Raw genomic sequence first — 17,116 nt, forward strand, 5'->3', positions numbered from 1 at the left:
TCGTGAACAACTGAATGGATTTTTAAATCTTTTTTTCTGTTAAGATCAGCATTTCCCTAAAAAAATTACCCGTGAAGCCGGGTCGAGTCGCTAGTAATTCAAAATGAAACTCTGTTCGTTAGCGCATCGAAGGAGTATAATTGGACCGATCCTGAAAGTTTTTTTTAATGTGCGTAATAGTCCGAATGTTTTTACGTGAAGAAAATCTGGAAAAGATTCCTGGAAAATTTGGAGAATGTTACATGGAGTTTTTGTTTAAACTCGCGATGATAACTCATAATTCGAACGATCTTGTTTTGTTTCGTTTTGTAAACAGAATTACGTCTACCGAGTGGGCTATTTAGTAGGTAGGTTGGTACGATACTAACGACCCGATTACTTTAGCCACAGATGTGTGATAATACTACTGCTTTCAGGTGAGGAGGTGCTCGTCGTAATCAAACAATTCAGCAATTCTACTGAATGTTAGCTCTCTAACTCTTCATAGCACATTATCGCAACCGAACAAAATTCTCGCCACCGTCTTTTAAAAAAGCAGGAAAACGTTCCCGTCAGAAAAAGAAGAAATCAAAAATAAAAACAAAAGAAATAATATGCCAGTTCCAAATTAAAAATAATAAAGTCGTGACACAGATTCACGACTTTATTCGGTCTGTTATTAAGTTATATAATCAAATAATAATTAAATAATAAAATAAACATTACGAACCCTAACAGACGCGACCAATATTTTTTTAAGTAACAGGAAAATTTGTCATGAAATAAAAACTTTTATCAACCAGTTGATCCCACAAGTGTTCACGAGTTCAATAACTTAACAGCTGTACTACCGCAGTACCGCAGGTACCGCCGTTAATCCCCGGTAGAGTATCGGTGTGGAACATTTCTCGACAATTTGTATGCATATTTTACTTAAATTATTTTATAAACTAACTTTTTGTAAAATCGACCCGTGGTGGCTAGATACCTTAACAATCACACTAAGATCACGACGTGGCTAGACATGAGTGGAAAAAGCATGAAATCAAACTTTTCTAGCCGCAGTCAGTCTGGGTGCGTTTCTCCACTAACCCCACTGGTGGGTGAATAACCTTCGAAACTCATATATTTCTAAGAAGTTTCGATCACAAAGGTAAAACATGAAGTTTATAAGTTACTACTCTTGTACTATGACCGTTCAAGCACGACTTCACTGAATAAACTTCACATTCCACCAACTACGTCTCACACGTTCTCCGTTCAACCTATTCAGTCCGAAATATGCAAAACAAGAGACAATAGGAAAAACAGCTGAACACCATTCGGTGCTAAACATGGGCGAGGAAAATCTGTTGTGGAAAAGGAGGGAGGGTGCGGGGCCAGCCAGTCTGCCGGCAAACGCCGCGCGGCGCGCACGCCACGGCCCACGCTCCGCCACGCGGTCACACGCGACACACGCCGAGCGACTCACTACGGGATTGTGACCGTTTAGTACCGGAAACATATGTGCGCACGGACCGCTTTCTCAAAGGTAAACTAAACCAAACAAAAACTTTAAAATAAATTGGAAATAAATAAAACAAAAAACAAACTTTTCCGCGATAAATTCGAGTTTCCAAAAGAATAAAAGAAGCAATTAAACTTTGTATCACATTAATTATATTTTTGTGGTTTTAAAGTGACGTTAATGTTTACTGGGATTAGATGGTCGGTAATTAATTTCCATCACCCACACCGAAAAGACTTATGAAGGGCTTTATAAAAATTCCAATTAAATTAGACAAAGTGTAAAATATCCTCATTTTAGACGGGCGAAGGAGCACTTTTAAGAAAAAGGGAATATAAACTTTGGTCATGTTTTTCCTGGGAGGAAAAGGTCTAATTAGGTTTCATTAAACATGAAATATTGGACTATTCATTATCGTACCACCTGCGAAATATTCTCATAAATTCTAAACGTAATTTTAATTACTGAATTACCTGTGCGAGTGACCATCCGAAACCATTCGATTACTGTAATCCCGGGGATTAATTGACCCTTTATCCTGTAAAATAGTTTCACATTCATTATTTGAATATTCAATTTTCGGACGCATAATTATTTGCAAACACGGGAGTATTATTTTTTACCGGAAGCAAATATCCTGTTTTATAAAAGCAACAGGATTTAACCCTAATCCTGTGGATTTGCTACGTGCTGGGAGCAAAACAGAATACGTTCAGCTGCTTATGATGTAAAAGTCAACTGAGTGATTATGTCGTTTCTTTTCTACATAAATAAAATCATCATCATGATCTCCCTAGCTAGCGCTATTCCATTTCTCACAGGGTTTACCTGACCTGAATATTTGACAGGTCCTGCTAAAGCCTGCCCTATACAGGTTAGGTCACATACCACCGAAATGCTTTTCTCAGGAATATGAGATTCCGATATGAGATGTTTTTTTTCCGTTCTGAACACGTGATAATAATTGCTGGATTCAGGATTCAGGTTAGGTAAGCGGACCCCGTGAAAACGAGATATCACTAGGGAGATAATTAACCTGTTATGGCTAGTAGGCTGGGACCAACGGCCTAACGTACCTTTTAAAGTACGAAAAAAAATGTTTTTTTAAGAAAATTAGGTAATTCAAGCGAACAATATCCTAGCTCAAGGAGTCTCACAAAGTGAATTCGACATTGTGCCCATCGGGATTCGAACCTGGACAACCAGATCGTGAGCGCTACCTCTAACAAACCATGGAGGTTAGCAAAAAAATAACACAACTAATATGACAAACCAGCTTAAGTATACAAATTAATATAGCTACTGTCTGTCTACAAAAAAGCAAACGATTTAAATATGTGAAACTCGTTGTTACGTCTAAAATAAAAATTCTGACATACATGGGTAACATAAGATTGCATCGCGCCATTATCTACCCCAAAGGGGTAGGCAGGAGTGTATAGTGCACCCACACCTCGCTAAACATGAATTCAAAGTTATAAAGTCGAAATCAGTGATTAACAGCCAGAGATTCGAACCAGGGACATTACTATGTACCTATTACGGATTTTGTATAATTAACATCTACAAAAATAACATAAAAACTCTAATCTATTGAATATATTGTGGGTGAATAATATAATCATACGTTTGAGAAGTTATTGGGGCGTTATATGTAGTGTTACCTAACGTCGTGTTGAAAAATATAACATCTGCCAGCTCTTTTACGTTCGTTGTACTAGAAAACTACTATAAATATCAGACACTTTGGATACGCCAAAGGAGAAACGTATATTCCCATCTTTATGGCTTGAACTGAACGTTATATTCCTTAGAGAGTTCCAAGTTATATATTGGACAAGAATAAAAAACATATATCCCATTTGCCTTCTTTGAACATGTATCTATGAAAGTATTTGTTCATATTGTTTAGGTAAACATATTTGAAATTCGATCCCAAGTGTAACTTTAAATGTCGTCCTGAAAATAATGGAATAACGTCATAACATAAGCTCATGACTACATCCCTATTGGGGTAGACGTCCGTCGCAAGATGAAATGAATACCCACACCTCACCATTAAATATGCTGTTTCACCATATAAATAACGGCCTCCGCCGTGGTCCAGTGGTTGAGCGTTGTGCTCACGATCCGGAGGTCCCGGTTTCAAATCGGTCATCAAGATATATAATCATATCCCTTACCATATTAGGAGTATAGACAAACCTACAGTCTTTCACAGTAATTTAAAAAAGTTCCTTGTAGGCAAATGTTATTATAGCATTCAAGATTTTTTTGCAGATAAACTAAATACCTACTTAAATGCTTTGATGTCTCTTTTTTCTTAAGTTGTTTTTTTTTTCTTTTTCTAATCTTGTTATTAAGTTCTACACGTGTGGTGCGGTACACACACTAAACAACTGTATGATATAATTTTGTACCTAACTAATTACTTAATAATAATATTTAGTTAGTTGTTATAATATTATTATAATAAGGCACCTAGTGTCGCCTCTTTTATATTGCCGTGCCCTTGCAGGGCGTCACATGTACCTTTTTACTATGTTCCACCTTAATTTATGTTTGTGACATGCAATAAATGAATATGAATGAATGAATGAATCACAAAAGTCACTTTGTGATCCCTAGTTTGGTTAGGACATTACAGGCTGATCACCTGATTTTCCAAAAAGTATGACGATCCGTGCTTCGGAAGGCACGTTAAGCCGTTGGTCCCGGTTATTACTTACTGACGTAAGTACGTAGTCGTTACGAAAGTCATGTCAGGGGCCTATGGCGGTTCGTAATAACTCTGACACCAGGGTTGATGGGGTTGGCAATCCACCTCACAATCCACACGATAGAAGAAGAACCATATAAATCTTCAATGAATATTAGAATCATTTTGCGTCGCGTATTCAAGTAATAAACATTGCTCGGTGACATATACACAGCACATCGCACTCGTACATTCATTCATTCATTCACGAATGAACGGCATGCTTCACAAAATTCTCATTTCGTTTCTGAGCATTTGACTTTGGTCTGAAATAGTTTCAAATAGTTTCTGTAATTTCACTTAAGTATTAACTAGTACTTATATTATGTTTAGGAGCCGCCGTCGCCGGATACGGTTTAAACGACATGATGATGATGATATAATGTTTAGAATATGGCGGATATTTTACGGTTTCTTCTTTCAATGGGGGTTCAATTCAATTCAATTCTTGATGAATGGATTTTGTGTGATCACAATTCTGCCAGTGTCACGTTTAAAGTTTGAAATTATACACAATAGGGCAGCATCTTTGGGGGGGTTCAAAAGGCCACTTCGAAGCAATTCATCTAAAAAGCATTATTGCAATTTGACATTTCCGCATATAACAGTAAGTGCGCAATGCAAACAAATGTCAAATAGCAATATTGCTTTTTTTAGATGAATTGCTTCGCGGTGGCCATTTTAACCCCCCTGTACTACTTAGGTCATTGTTAAGGCCATATCTCACTAAGACATACAACACAATAAAGGGTCCTTACAAACAATGTATAAACAAACAGTGTACCTATTGTTGGTCACACCACACCACAGCCTTATGGTCTAGTGGTTAGACCGCTCGAGCGCTGGTTTCACGATCTGGAGGTCTGGGTTCGATTCCCGATGGGAATATTGTCAAAATCACTTCGTGAGACTGCCCTTTGTTTAGTAAGGACATTGTAGGCCTGAATCACCTGATTGTCCGAAAAAGTAAGATGATCCGTGCTTCGGAGGGTACGTTAAGCCGTGGTTTTAGCCATAAATAAACACCTCCGCTAACCCGCAGTAGACAGCGTCTTGGAGCATGTTCCATACCCCTCCGGTTGATTGAGGGGAGGCCTGTACCCAGAAGTGCGACATATATAAGCTATAATTAGCGTTTATATAACTGCAAACATTTTATTGCGCCATTACGGTGTCCGAGTGAGAGAGGGGCCATAAAAACCGCCTCAGTAGTTGAGCCATACGGGCGACAGGTTGGTAACCCGTCATCTATCGTCGTGGATTTAACTTCCAATTTCGAAAAAAAAACAGTATTTACAAAAATAATAAACATATAAGTATCAAGAGGGTGGCTGCAGCGGAATCTCTTGACCCTGAACACTAAAAAAACCAAATATATATGTTTTCACATGACAGCAGCTACTAAACCCCCTCCAAATAAAAATGTTAAGATTCACAAATGCTCCTCAGATGAGTCGGTTTTGCAGGATTGTAATTGTGAAATCATAGAACACGTAGCTGTTATGAAATACCTGGGTGTAACACTCGATGTAAATTTAAATTTTAAAGCACAAATAAGTGTTTTAGCTGGTCGAGTTCGCAAAACTATTGGCATCATGAAAAAGCTTCGCGACATCTGCAACTTTAAAATCTTAAAAACTGTCTATACCGCAATCTGCGAATCTATTCTCTATTACTGCATAGGAGTTTGGGGTTCCGCTGCCAAATCTTATTTTATAGTTCTAGAGAGAGCGCAACGCAGTGTACTTAAAGTAATGCTAAAAAAACCGAGACGGTTTCCGACTAACCTTCTTTACTCTGAAGCTCATGCGCTGCGTGTCAGACATCTCTTTGTCAAAAAGGTGTGTCTCAATGTACATAGAACAACTCTGAAGCACGAAAACTACCCGCGTCTGCTGTCTAAACGCGTTTTCTCATTACCTGCACCTATACTAAAAACCGTTTTCGCGAAACGATTTCCCGCCTTTGCTCATATCGCTACTTACAATAGATTTGTGAACCTGTGCAATATGAAATCAGCTACAGTCCAACAAGCCGGTGTTTTAATTACAAAATATCTTTCTGACCTAAATTATGAACAAACGGAGGCCCTACTACCCTTTTGATGATACACCACACATCATTACACCACGGAATTCTTATTTTCACAATGCTTTACCTCATCGTAATAGTTGCAGTTTTGACTAATTTAAGTTAATTTGGCTAATATAAGTTATAGTTAATTTTAGTGATAATTTTGGGAAACTTTGTAAACCTAAATTTTAATATACCTACATTTCATTTTTACCTTATTCGTACAAACTCAGCAAACTAATTGTAATTTGGTTCCCCAAGATACAGGCTGTGCCTAGTTTGGGGACCTCTGCTCATTTTTTAAGAGATGGATTTATTTGGGTCTAAGTTTGAATATATCTCTGTATTTATAATTAAATGAATGTACCTAATTAAGTCCTATATCGGATACAATAAACAATATTTTCATTTTCATTTTCATTTTCAAGAGTTCTTTCAATTAGTTACCTTCGCCTGCGCTGTCTCTGTGATCCTCCCTGAATGGAAATTCGCGTTCCTTTTCCGCGAATATCCGTTAACCCTCTTCCGACCACATTGTAAAATGCTTCACCCCTCACGTAGGAAGACAAAAACTTTCATTTATCTTGTAAACAAATGGTTTACAATCAATAAGACAACATCGTCCATTCAAAACAAAATAAACTTTCCATTGTAGGAGATAAATGAATTCTCTGAAACGAATATAATATATAAAATTGAATTCTTTGATAAACAATATAGATTATCTACAAGTAATAGAATTAAAAAAAACGTAATTTCCCAAAGGGAATAAATAATACATTTTGATGTAAGTAAACGATTTTCACAATTGGTTCGGGAAAAGCAAGTGCTATAGACTATAAATAGATATGCAAAACATGAGAAACAGAGTGAAATTATTCAGTCATGAAAAAAAAATAAGTTAGTGTGAGATTTATAATATTATTTTCTTTATATAAGCATTAGAATTATTTACATAATATATGAATGGAAGTTGGCAACAGTTTTGCGAAAGATATTACCAAAAATTTTTTGCTTAAAATATAAAAATGTAAATAATGATTCTACAAAATCCAATAAAGAATTCGGAAAAGCAGATCTACACGAGTAACAAACACGATTTTTATTATAATACAGATTATGTCCTCCCAACATAAATAAATAATTAATATTTTGTCACCATACATCTTAAAATAATTAAGTAAATACCTACCAGCATTTTTAATGGTCTCGAAAGTTCATTGTATGTTTTATAAGAGATTTTTTTTTAATTCTGTTAATTAAATAAATTGCTGTAATTGTAAAGAAACGTTTTCCGTTTTTAACAAAGTCAAGTACTCTTTTCTAGTAGAGTATTGGCGTTTTTTCCGGCTCTAATTCCAAATGCTTCTTTTTCCTATTGGCATTTAATTAATTAAAAAATCATTTTCATTTCATTTTGCTCCATATTTAAAAATTATTTAAATCCCTATTTTGTTATTACTTGTTCATAAACGGTTCGAAGCAATTTTGGTGGGCGTGCTATATAAAGTCTTTTTTAAATTACTTACCAATTCCATACTATCAACACAGTACCAAACTATTATTTTATTAATATAACATAAGCTTATGCCAATAACCCAATAGGGTACACCGATCCATCGATTGCAAGATGTACTAAGTACCCACACCTCACCGAGCTTTCTGTTAGACCAACGTGATAGGTGGTGAGCCGTATCGCCATCTACATGGTGGACTGTATTCGTGCTTCTTTTATTTTTATATTTTTTTTAATTTACTCAGAATCCACCTAACGTATATATCACACCTGAAAGACATAATTTCCAAATGAGCGACCTGTAGTGTATGACGAACGCCTTACCCTCATATCATGAATTTGAGATATGACTTAATTGAACACATTGACTATACCTACCTATAGTTATGTGGTCTACTCGGAAATCTCTGACATTATAATCGTTTAGGCGCAGAATGTCCAATTCGCAAAATGTCCAGTTCGCAAAACGTCCAATTCGCAGAATGTCCAGTTCGCAAATGGTCCAATTCGCAAAATGTCCAGTTCGCAAATTGTCCAATTCGCAGAATGTCCAATATTCATCGTAACGTGATTAATTTACTAATTAAAAAAGTTGGGTTCTAATGCTAAGTCAAGTTATAAGTATATACATAAGTGGTCCACTGATTGTAATTTTAAACCTACAGGACTCTCTCCTTTAAATCAACAGGACTTTAAAAGAGTCAAACTTTTTAGGGAACTGTTATACAAACGTGACGTCAAATACAAAGAAACCACGAGACAATTGGAAAATAATTAGGCAGTTTGTTTTTGGAAAAATTGAATTGTATTGACATTTAGATATATATAACAGTTCCCTAAAAAGTTTGACTCTTTTAAAGTCTTGTTGATTTAAAGGAGAGAGTCCTGTAGGTTTAAAATTACAATCAGTGGACCACTTATATGTATATACTTATAACTTGACTTAGCATTAGAACCCAACTTTTTTAATTAGTAAATTAATCACGTTACGATGAATATTGGACATTCTGCGAATTGGACAATTTGCGAACTGGACATTTTGCGAATTGGACCATTTGCGAACTGGACATTCTGCGAATTGGACGTTTTGCGAACTGGACATTTTGCGAATTGGACATTCTGCGCCTAAACGATTATAATTAGACGATATTCAATTATACTAGAACAGTTGCATAGTTATAGACCAGTCAAGAATACGTTCGACTTTGTGCCAGAGAAATTATAAAAAAGCTTCCTCTTATAATAAATACTTTCTTTAAAAGGTATATCGTATTTAAAAAACGTAAAAAATACATAGGTACTTCTTCTCTCGTGTAGGTTGTGAGGTGGATTACCAACCTCATCAACCCTGTGGTCAGGGTTACTATTGAGCCGCCGAAGGCCCCTGACATGACTCATGAAACGACTACTAACTTGCATCAGTAAGTTGTAACCGGGAACAACGGCTTAACGTGCCTTCCGAAGCACGGATCATCTTACTTTTGGACAATCAAGTGATCAGCCTGTAATGTTCTAACCAAAGTAGGGATCACAAAGTAATTTTGTGATGTTTCCCCACCGGGATTCGAACCTGAGACCTCCGGATCGTGAGCCTAACGCTGGACCACTGGACCACCGAGGCCGTTAAGTACTTATTAAGTAATGGAATATTAGACTTGGCGATGCCTCTTTCTTACTACACATTAATTAGTCTCGAAAATAGATTTAGCGTGAAAATTATTATAGGGCTAGATTATTATGATGGATCTGACAAGCTTAATATGAAGAAAACACTTTATAAGATGATTTTTAAAGAATGATGGTCTATGCCCTCTCTGATGTGATAGACTGAATATGCTGTGAGGTGATAACTTGGATTCACATGATTCCACATCATCATCATCAGCCGTACGACGCCCACTGCTGGTCATAGGCCTCCCCCAAGGATCTCCACGACGATCGGTCCTGCGCCTGATTCCACGTGGTTCCATATTATTATAGTTCGTTAAATCCATCTTAGCTCGTAATGAATGATCTGGCATTGTCTTCATAACCTACACGAGACTTCTCTCATAGAAGAAGAAGAGCTTCGTATCATGGCTGCAAGTGATTCTCTGATTACTTTGGAACTCTGTTCACCCCATTAGGGTTGCTAAAGCGAAATTAACGAACTAACAGAGAGTGAATATGTAAAAAGACTGAAAAAAAAATGAAAAATGTTTTTACTACCAGAAAACACCACCATTTGCCATGTCCTTAGTTAAGAGTGTTTTTGTAATTATTTCTTTTTTATTTTGGTGCAATAAAGTGTATTTGTCATCATCATCATCAGCCGTACGACGCCCACTGCTGGGCATAGGCCTCCCCCAAAGTGTATAATAAAGTTTATTTGTATTGTATTGTATTGTATTGTAACAATACAATAAGGCACGTGAAGTAGGATGGGTACTTATATGAAAAATATATCCAAATGAACAGAGGTTCCCAAACTAGGCGGAGACTGTTTCTTGGGAAACCGTAAAACACATGTGACATTGGCGCATAGTTTTCCAAAAGAAACTTAAAATTTAACTTACATCTAAATATTAGAGTGAAGGGTGTGTGTGTTAAGTAGGAATATGAATGCGTGAGTAGGTATGCGAGTTTAATAGTAGAAAACATAACGATAATGCATCAGTAACAAAATAAGTGCATATGTATTTATGTATGACTAACTAATAACTTTCATAATTACCTACACTTTATACTTTCTAAGTCATTCATGATGTACCTTCTAAGTATAGAACCCTAAACAGTCTTCCTACAAACTTTGAAAACGAGGTCAGAACCCCTATGCGGCAAATCCGATCATTAAGGATTCTTTGAATAAATTTTGAATAGAGTGCCTTAACAAAACCTTTTGAATTTTACTTTCCGCTTTGGACATCGGGCCGGAATCGGTCTTAGCATTCGATTGTGAACTAAAATTGGAGCGATCGGAAAAAGGCTATATCCAGAGACGGACCCAGGGAAGTAAACAGGTTAGTTAGTTAAAAACATGTTTCTTTTTTTTATAGCGTTATACGTATAACACGGCCAGGAAGGATGACATAGGGTGAAGGCGGACAAAAATATCGGGTGAAGAACCCTTCATCATCAGCCCATTAACGTCCCCACTGCTGGGGCACGGGCCTTCCCTATGGATGGATAGGGAGATCGGGCCTTTTAACCATCACGCGGGCCCAGTGCGGATTGATGGTTATTAACGACTGCTAATGCAGCCGACACCAACGGCTTAACGTGCCTTCCGAAGCACGGAGGAGCTCGAGATGAAAACTTTTTTTTGTGGTCACCCATCCTATGACCGGCCTTTGCGAAAATTGCTTAACTTCAACAATCGCAGACCGAGCGCGTTTACCGCTGCGCTACCGAGCTCCTCACAATCAACCCTTAACGTTCTTTATTTGTCCGGCCAAGTTGTTAATGGCAACTTTATAATATAACAAAAGTATTAAAAAAACCTTTTAGCCGTTTAGGCTGTGCGTTGATATGTCAGTCAGTCAGTTTCTCCTTTTATATATTTAGATTTAGATAAACGTGTCACAACAATGTTGACACGTCAAATAGATTGAATTACACGTAGAAACTTTATTAGGTAGCTGTAAAACGAGATAATTTTAGTTCAAATTCATACATTCGCGTTAAAGTTGTATAAATAACGATACGTTCGCGTTAGTTAGTGTTAGTTTAGTATTACTATAGTATAATGTTATACATCCGTGAAGTAAATAATTGAAGTAAGTAAATTAATTTGTTTTATGTATATGTGAAATTGAGTATGTGGAGCTGTAGAAAGAGCACTAGAAAAATATAAGTTTAAATGTAAAACCAGTTCTATACGCTTCTAGTGACACCTCCTTTGTAAAATTATGACTAGTGGTTTAGAAGTAACACATTCATACATAGTGGTCAAACACATAACCCTCCATTTTGTTTCGCCGCAGTCGGGTAAAAACTAAGTCGAAAGTGGGTCATATAGACCCCCCACTTCGTTCCCAGCAGCAACTGTAAATCTGTATCGACCAGCGATATCGCAGGCAGGCACCTGGCTACCTGTGAATACTCGCGACGGTTTACAATGCCTGGTATAAAAGACTACCGTAGAATGAAGATTATACGAGCTTTGATGTTATCTTCTTCAAGTTTATTGACCCCTATTGACACAGATTTGTCGTTGTAACTTTTTTCGTGCTGAAAATGTACGTACGTCGACAGACGCGTGTAACGAAAGTTGTATATCGTCTCCTTAGATAATCTTGTAAGCACCGTGATAACTAAACGAAAACACAAAACCTCGTAAGTACCTAGTCGTTATATGAGTTATGTCGGGGGCAGGGGGGTGCCTTTGGCAGCTCAATAGTAACCCTGACACCAGGGTTGATGAGGTTGGTAATTCACCTCACAACCCACACACGATAGAAGAAGAAGAACTAAACCTCGCAATAGACACGCTAGTTTCAATCCAGGTAAAAAATCATACGAAAAAATTCTAGTGAAACTTTGAAGAAAATTACATCAAGAATGTGACCTAGACAAATAAACCTACCAGTTATTTTGCTAATAAGCGATTTCTTTCACACCAGCGTAATACAGGGTGTTAGTGACATCGTAACGAAAACTTTGAGGGATGATTCAGACCACGATTCTCAGTTGATATCAAGTGGAATTTTCCGTCGCAAAAGTATGGAACTGTAAACAATTAAAAAAAAAAACACTAAAATTTTCATGAAGTATCCGATAGGAAATTCCACTTGATATCAACTGAGAATCATGGTCTAAATCATCCCCTTCAGAATTCGTTACGGTGTTTCTAACACCCATACCTACTTGTATGGCTACCTGTCTGTACTCGGTAAGTGAAATCGTAGCGAATACTAAGAAAGGCCGATCATAGGATGGGTGACCACAAAAAAAAAGTTTTCATCTCGAGCTCCTCCTTGCTTCGGAAGGCACGTTAAGCCGTTGGTCTCGGCTGCATTAGCAGTCGTTAATAACCATCAATCCGCACTGGACCCGCGTTATGGTTAAAAGGCCCGATCTCCCTATCCATCCATAGGAAAGGTCCGTAAAAAAATCATGAATTTTGCGACGGAAAATTCCACGTGATATTAACTCAGAATCATGGTCTGAATCATCCCCCTTAGTATTCGTTACGATGTCACTAACAACCTGTATATTTGCAAGTGGACACACATTATAAAATTTCTTTAGGGTTTCTTTTTTAATAATAACAGCGGCATATTAAATTTGGTTGTTCAAAGAGCATTGAATTACATTACGGTTTCGTGGTTTTCGCGGTTCGCATTTAGCTGTAACAAAGCTGAATGTGTTTGTACGGATAATGAGATAATTATTGGGTGTGAAAGGTCTACAACAGGGCACAGATGAGTGTATGGGAACAATGAATTGTTATAAATTTGGATATTAACTCGTTCGTGCTTCTATATTTAAAACTATGTTTACCTATTTCAGTCGTATTTACTTATGATAAGATATATTATGATAAATAAGTCACGTTGAAGACTGATGCTGATGCATTTTCGTGACCTAACCTGTACGAGGCTGTTTTTCCTTCGCGGGTTGGAAGGTCAGACAAGCCGTCGCTTCTGTAAAAAACCTGGACTGTCAAAATCTTTAGGTTAGGTAAGCGGACCCTGTGAAAAACGGAATAAGCTAGGGACATGATGAAGTAAGGAATCACATGTAGCCAACAAAAACATAATAATATTGGTACTACGTATTGGTAGGTACATATATCACACGGTAAGATACCTACTCCACTACAAGACACAAAATTATGCCGATCACAGACGGCGAAGTTACCATAAAATGCGAATAGCTAGGCGCGCAAAGTGCGTCATCTTAATATTAGAACGGTGTCACACGATATGTTACAGCTTCGAATGTGCTGCGGAAGCTTCTCTGCCCCGTCGTTTGCGTTTATCGCGTTTACGATGCATTGCAATAACGTAGCATTCAATACGATAGACAATTCGTTCGGAAGACGAAGCGAAGTCCGCGTGGCATCTCCACAAAAATGTTTATAAGTAAGTAAGTAATATTTTTCCAGTTGTGTCGGTACTAGGCGTCCAACAGGTGAGACTCAAATTTAAGACGATTTCTACTCACTACGCGTTTGAGATGACTAGCGCTATCCCGCACCTAAATATAATAATATCAATAATTCCTGCCTCTGGTCACCTGGAAGAAATTGCTGTAGAGCAATAAGGCCGCTAATTGTGCTGTAATCTTTTTTGTGTATGTTTTAATATGTTTCGTGTATGTGTGTGTAATAAATAATATTTGACTTTGACTTCTTCTATCGTGCGCGTTGTGAGGTAAATTACCAACCTCATCAACCCTGGTGTCAGGGTTATTATTGAACCGCGAAAGGACCTTGACATGACTACTTACTTACATCACGTAAGTAGTAACCGGGACCAACGGCTTAACGTACCTTCCGAAGCACGGATTATCTTACTTTTTGGACAATCAGGTGATCAGCTTGTAATGTCCTAACCAAACTTTGACTTGACAGCCTCCGTAGTCTTGACTGCGTAGTTCATTAGTTTTAATTGTCTCAGATAATCCGCACAGATTACGTATAATACATCTAATCCTCAATGGTTCTCTATAGGGCTCGAGTCGTGAACAGCAAGTTCATTCATCTATACACATCTACAAGAAACAATGTCATTAATAGAATGAGCAGAGCCAAGTCACTTTTGATACGACGTCCTAAGATAGACATATGATAAACCGGATTGAATTCTACTTCTCTCGTGTGAGTTGTGAGATCACTAACTAACCCCATCAACCCTGGTGTCAGGGTTACTATTTACTGTACAGTGACAGCAACAAGTCTATTGATAAATACGGTAATCAATTTAGAAATACAGTAAGTACGGTAAGTGCCATCCCGAAGACCTCAGACCTGGGTGGTTAAAAAGGCCACATCGAAACAATTCGTCTAACATTGTTTTAAGTTTTCGCGGTTATTATCATAGTTAAAGCACATAGTAACGGGTTAGTCATCCCGTGATCATGGCACTTGCAACAGTGTCGAAATATCGGGAGTCTCATATCTCCATTTAAACGCGGTAAGAACCCGTTACTATGTGCTTTAACCTCTCATATGCCGAGATACCAGACACAATAGATTTTACATTGTGTCTGGTCGAGATCCGCGTTCCGGCATTCGAAAGATTAATTCGTCTAACAAAGCAATATTGCAATTTGACATTTGCGTATATAAAAGTAAGTTAGCAATGCAAACAAATGTCAAATAACATTATTGCTTTTTAGATGAATTGCTTTGATGTGGCCTTTTTAACCCCCCTGGTGTGTGCGTGAAAAACGCAAAAGGGGTGGCTTAAATAGATATGGCGACGCTCGATTGACCGAGAGTTAAAAACTTTTGGCATGTCATAGAAGCAAGCAACAGAGGCTACAAACCGAGAAGAGTGGAAATCTATTATTCGAGCCCTACCTCCCAACAGGGGGACAATAGGATTGGAAGACGAAGAATAAGAAGTGCCCAAACCTAAACCTGGCAATGACATTATATTCTTTTAAATAAACGGAAAAATCTTGGGCCATTCTCGCCGCTGTATGACTCCCCTGGGCAACGTTACTGGGTCATTCCCGCCACGAACATCCATTGTTATTTTGTCTGTCTGGACTGGGTGTTAAAGAAATGTTTTCACAACAAATAGAGTCTGGAAGATTGTATTTTTAATGTTTTTATTCGTTGTGATTGTAAAGAAAAGTCTTGATAAACTATTTTAAACGGGTTGGTAATTAATGTTAAAATTAAATAAGGTAGACACAAAAAGTGGCTAAGAACAAATCAGTCTCAAAAAGAATCCCGACAGGGGATATATCACAAAAAAGCACTTTATGATCCCTAGTTTGATTAGGACTGATTGTCCGAAAGTAAGATGATACTTGCTTCGGAAGACACGTTAAGCCGTTGGTCCCGATTACTACTTACTGATGTAAGTACGTAGTCGTTACATGAGTCATGACAGGGGCCTTTGGTGGCTCAATAATAACCCTGACACAGGTTGGTAATCCACCTTACAATCCACACGATAGAAGTTATCAAAGGAAATAAACAATAAAATATAAGCTCTCAAACATTTTGGTTCATGTTGTTTTGTTCGCGTCTCCGTAAGTTTATCCCTAGAAACTAATTATAGAAGAATGGAAATTATATTCCTACTTTTTATGAAAATAATCATGAAAATTAAGACTATAATTTGTAAATGTAAATGAGTAGAGACCACAAGAAAATGCTTTCATCTGTTTCAAGACGCAAACTTTGGAAAGTTGGGAATAATTTCTGAAGAGATGTGTCATTTTGACGTGTATTAAACATAAATAAAGATTAATGTTACATAGCCTGGAAACGGGAAGAAAAACTTGAAATGTTCGAACCTGCTTGTCATGCTCGCCGTTTCGTAGAAGTCCTTAATGTACTCATATGTGGTGATGATTGATTTAAACTTACTAAAAACGGCCTCTATGGGACCATAGTCGTAGAGCGTTGGTCTCACGATCCGGAGGCGCCCGGTTCGAATTCCGGTGAGGACATATGACAAAAATCACTTTGTGATCTCTAGTTTGATTAGGACATTACAGGCTGATCACCTGTTTGTACGAAATTAAGACGATCCGTGCTTCGGAAGGCACGTTAAGCCGGTGGTTCCGGTTAGTACTTGCTGATGTAAGTATGTAGCCGTTACATGAGCCATGTCAGGGGCCTTTAACGGTTCAGTAATAACCCTGACACTAGGATTGATGAGGTTGGTATTCCACCTCACAACCCACACGATAAGAAGAAGACTGTCACTATAGGCAGTATATAATATATATTTCAGAACAGTAACAAAAATGTACCAGAGTAACATTATTTACCTATGGCACACTCCGGACACTTCATATAAACAACCTCGTTTGATACAGACACTACACATTAACAAAAGGTGTCTGACTTCGAAAAAGAAAGAAGGTCAGATCTTGATAGAAAACGTGATGATCTGAAAGCCCGACCACCTGCGGCAATCACCTATAATTACGTAGGGGGTGTGCTGACGTGTCCAAAATGTGGGCGCACGTTTTCACATAAAATTGGCTATACGAGCCATCACAGAGCACACCAGAGAGCAGACTTACCAAGCTCTTGAATGGCAACCGTCAATGAATCCACCAGCTACTGTCGCTGTAGTCGAAATCGACTGTGAAGCATCATCATCGTACACGC

General features: G+C 37.7%; 1 protein-coding gene and 1 long non-coding RNA gene across 2 annotated transcripts in view; one reads left to right on the top strand and one right to left on the bottom strand.

Moving 5' to 3' along the window:
- Positions 1 to 17,116, bottom strand: part of LOC126368360 (cadherin-86C) — a 245,490-nt gene that overhangs the window by 224,107 nt on the left and 4,267 nt on the right. The window lies entirely within an intron of this gene.
- Positions 1,347 to 17,116, top strand: part of LOC126368521 (uncharacterized) — a 39,641-nt gene continuing 23,871 nt past the window's right edge. Inside the window, exon 1 of the long non-coding RNA XR_007566586.1 lies at positions 1,347 to 1,510. This is a non-coding gene — a long non-coding RNA (uncharacterized LOC126368521). The remainder of the gene's footprint in view (positions 1,511 to 17,116) is intronic.

The sequence above is a fragment of the Pectinophora gossypiella genome, chromosome 7, assembly GCF_024362695.1.
Source record: "Pectinophora gossypiella chromosome 7, ilPecGoss1.1, whole genome shotgun sequence".
In the NCBI taxonomy this organism is placed as follows: Eukaryota; Metazoa; Arthropoda; class Insecta; order Lepidoptera; family Gelechiidae; genus Pectinophora; species Pectinophora gossypiella.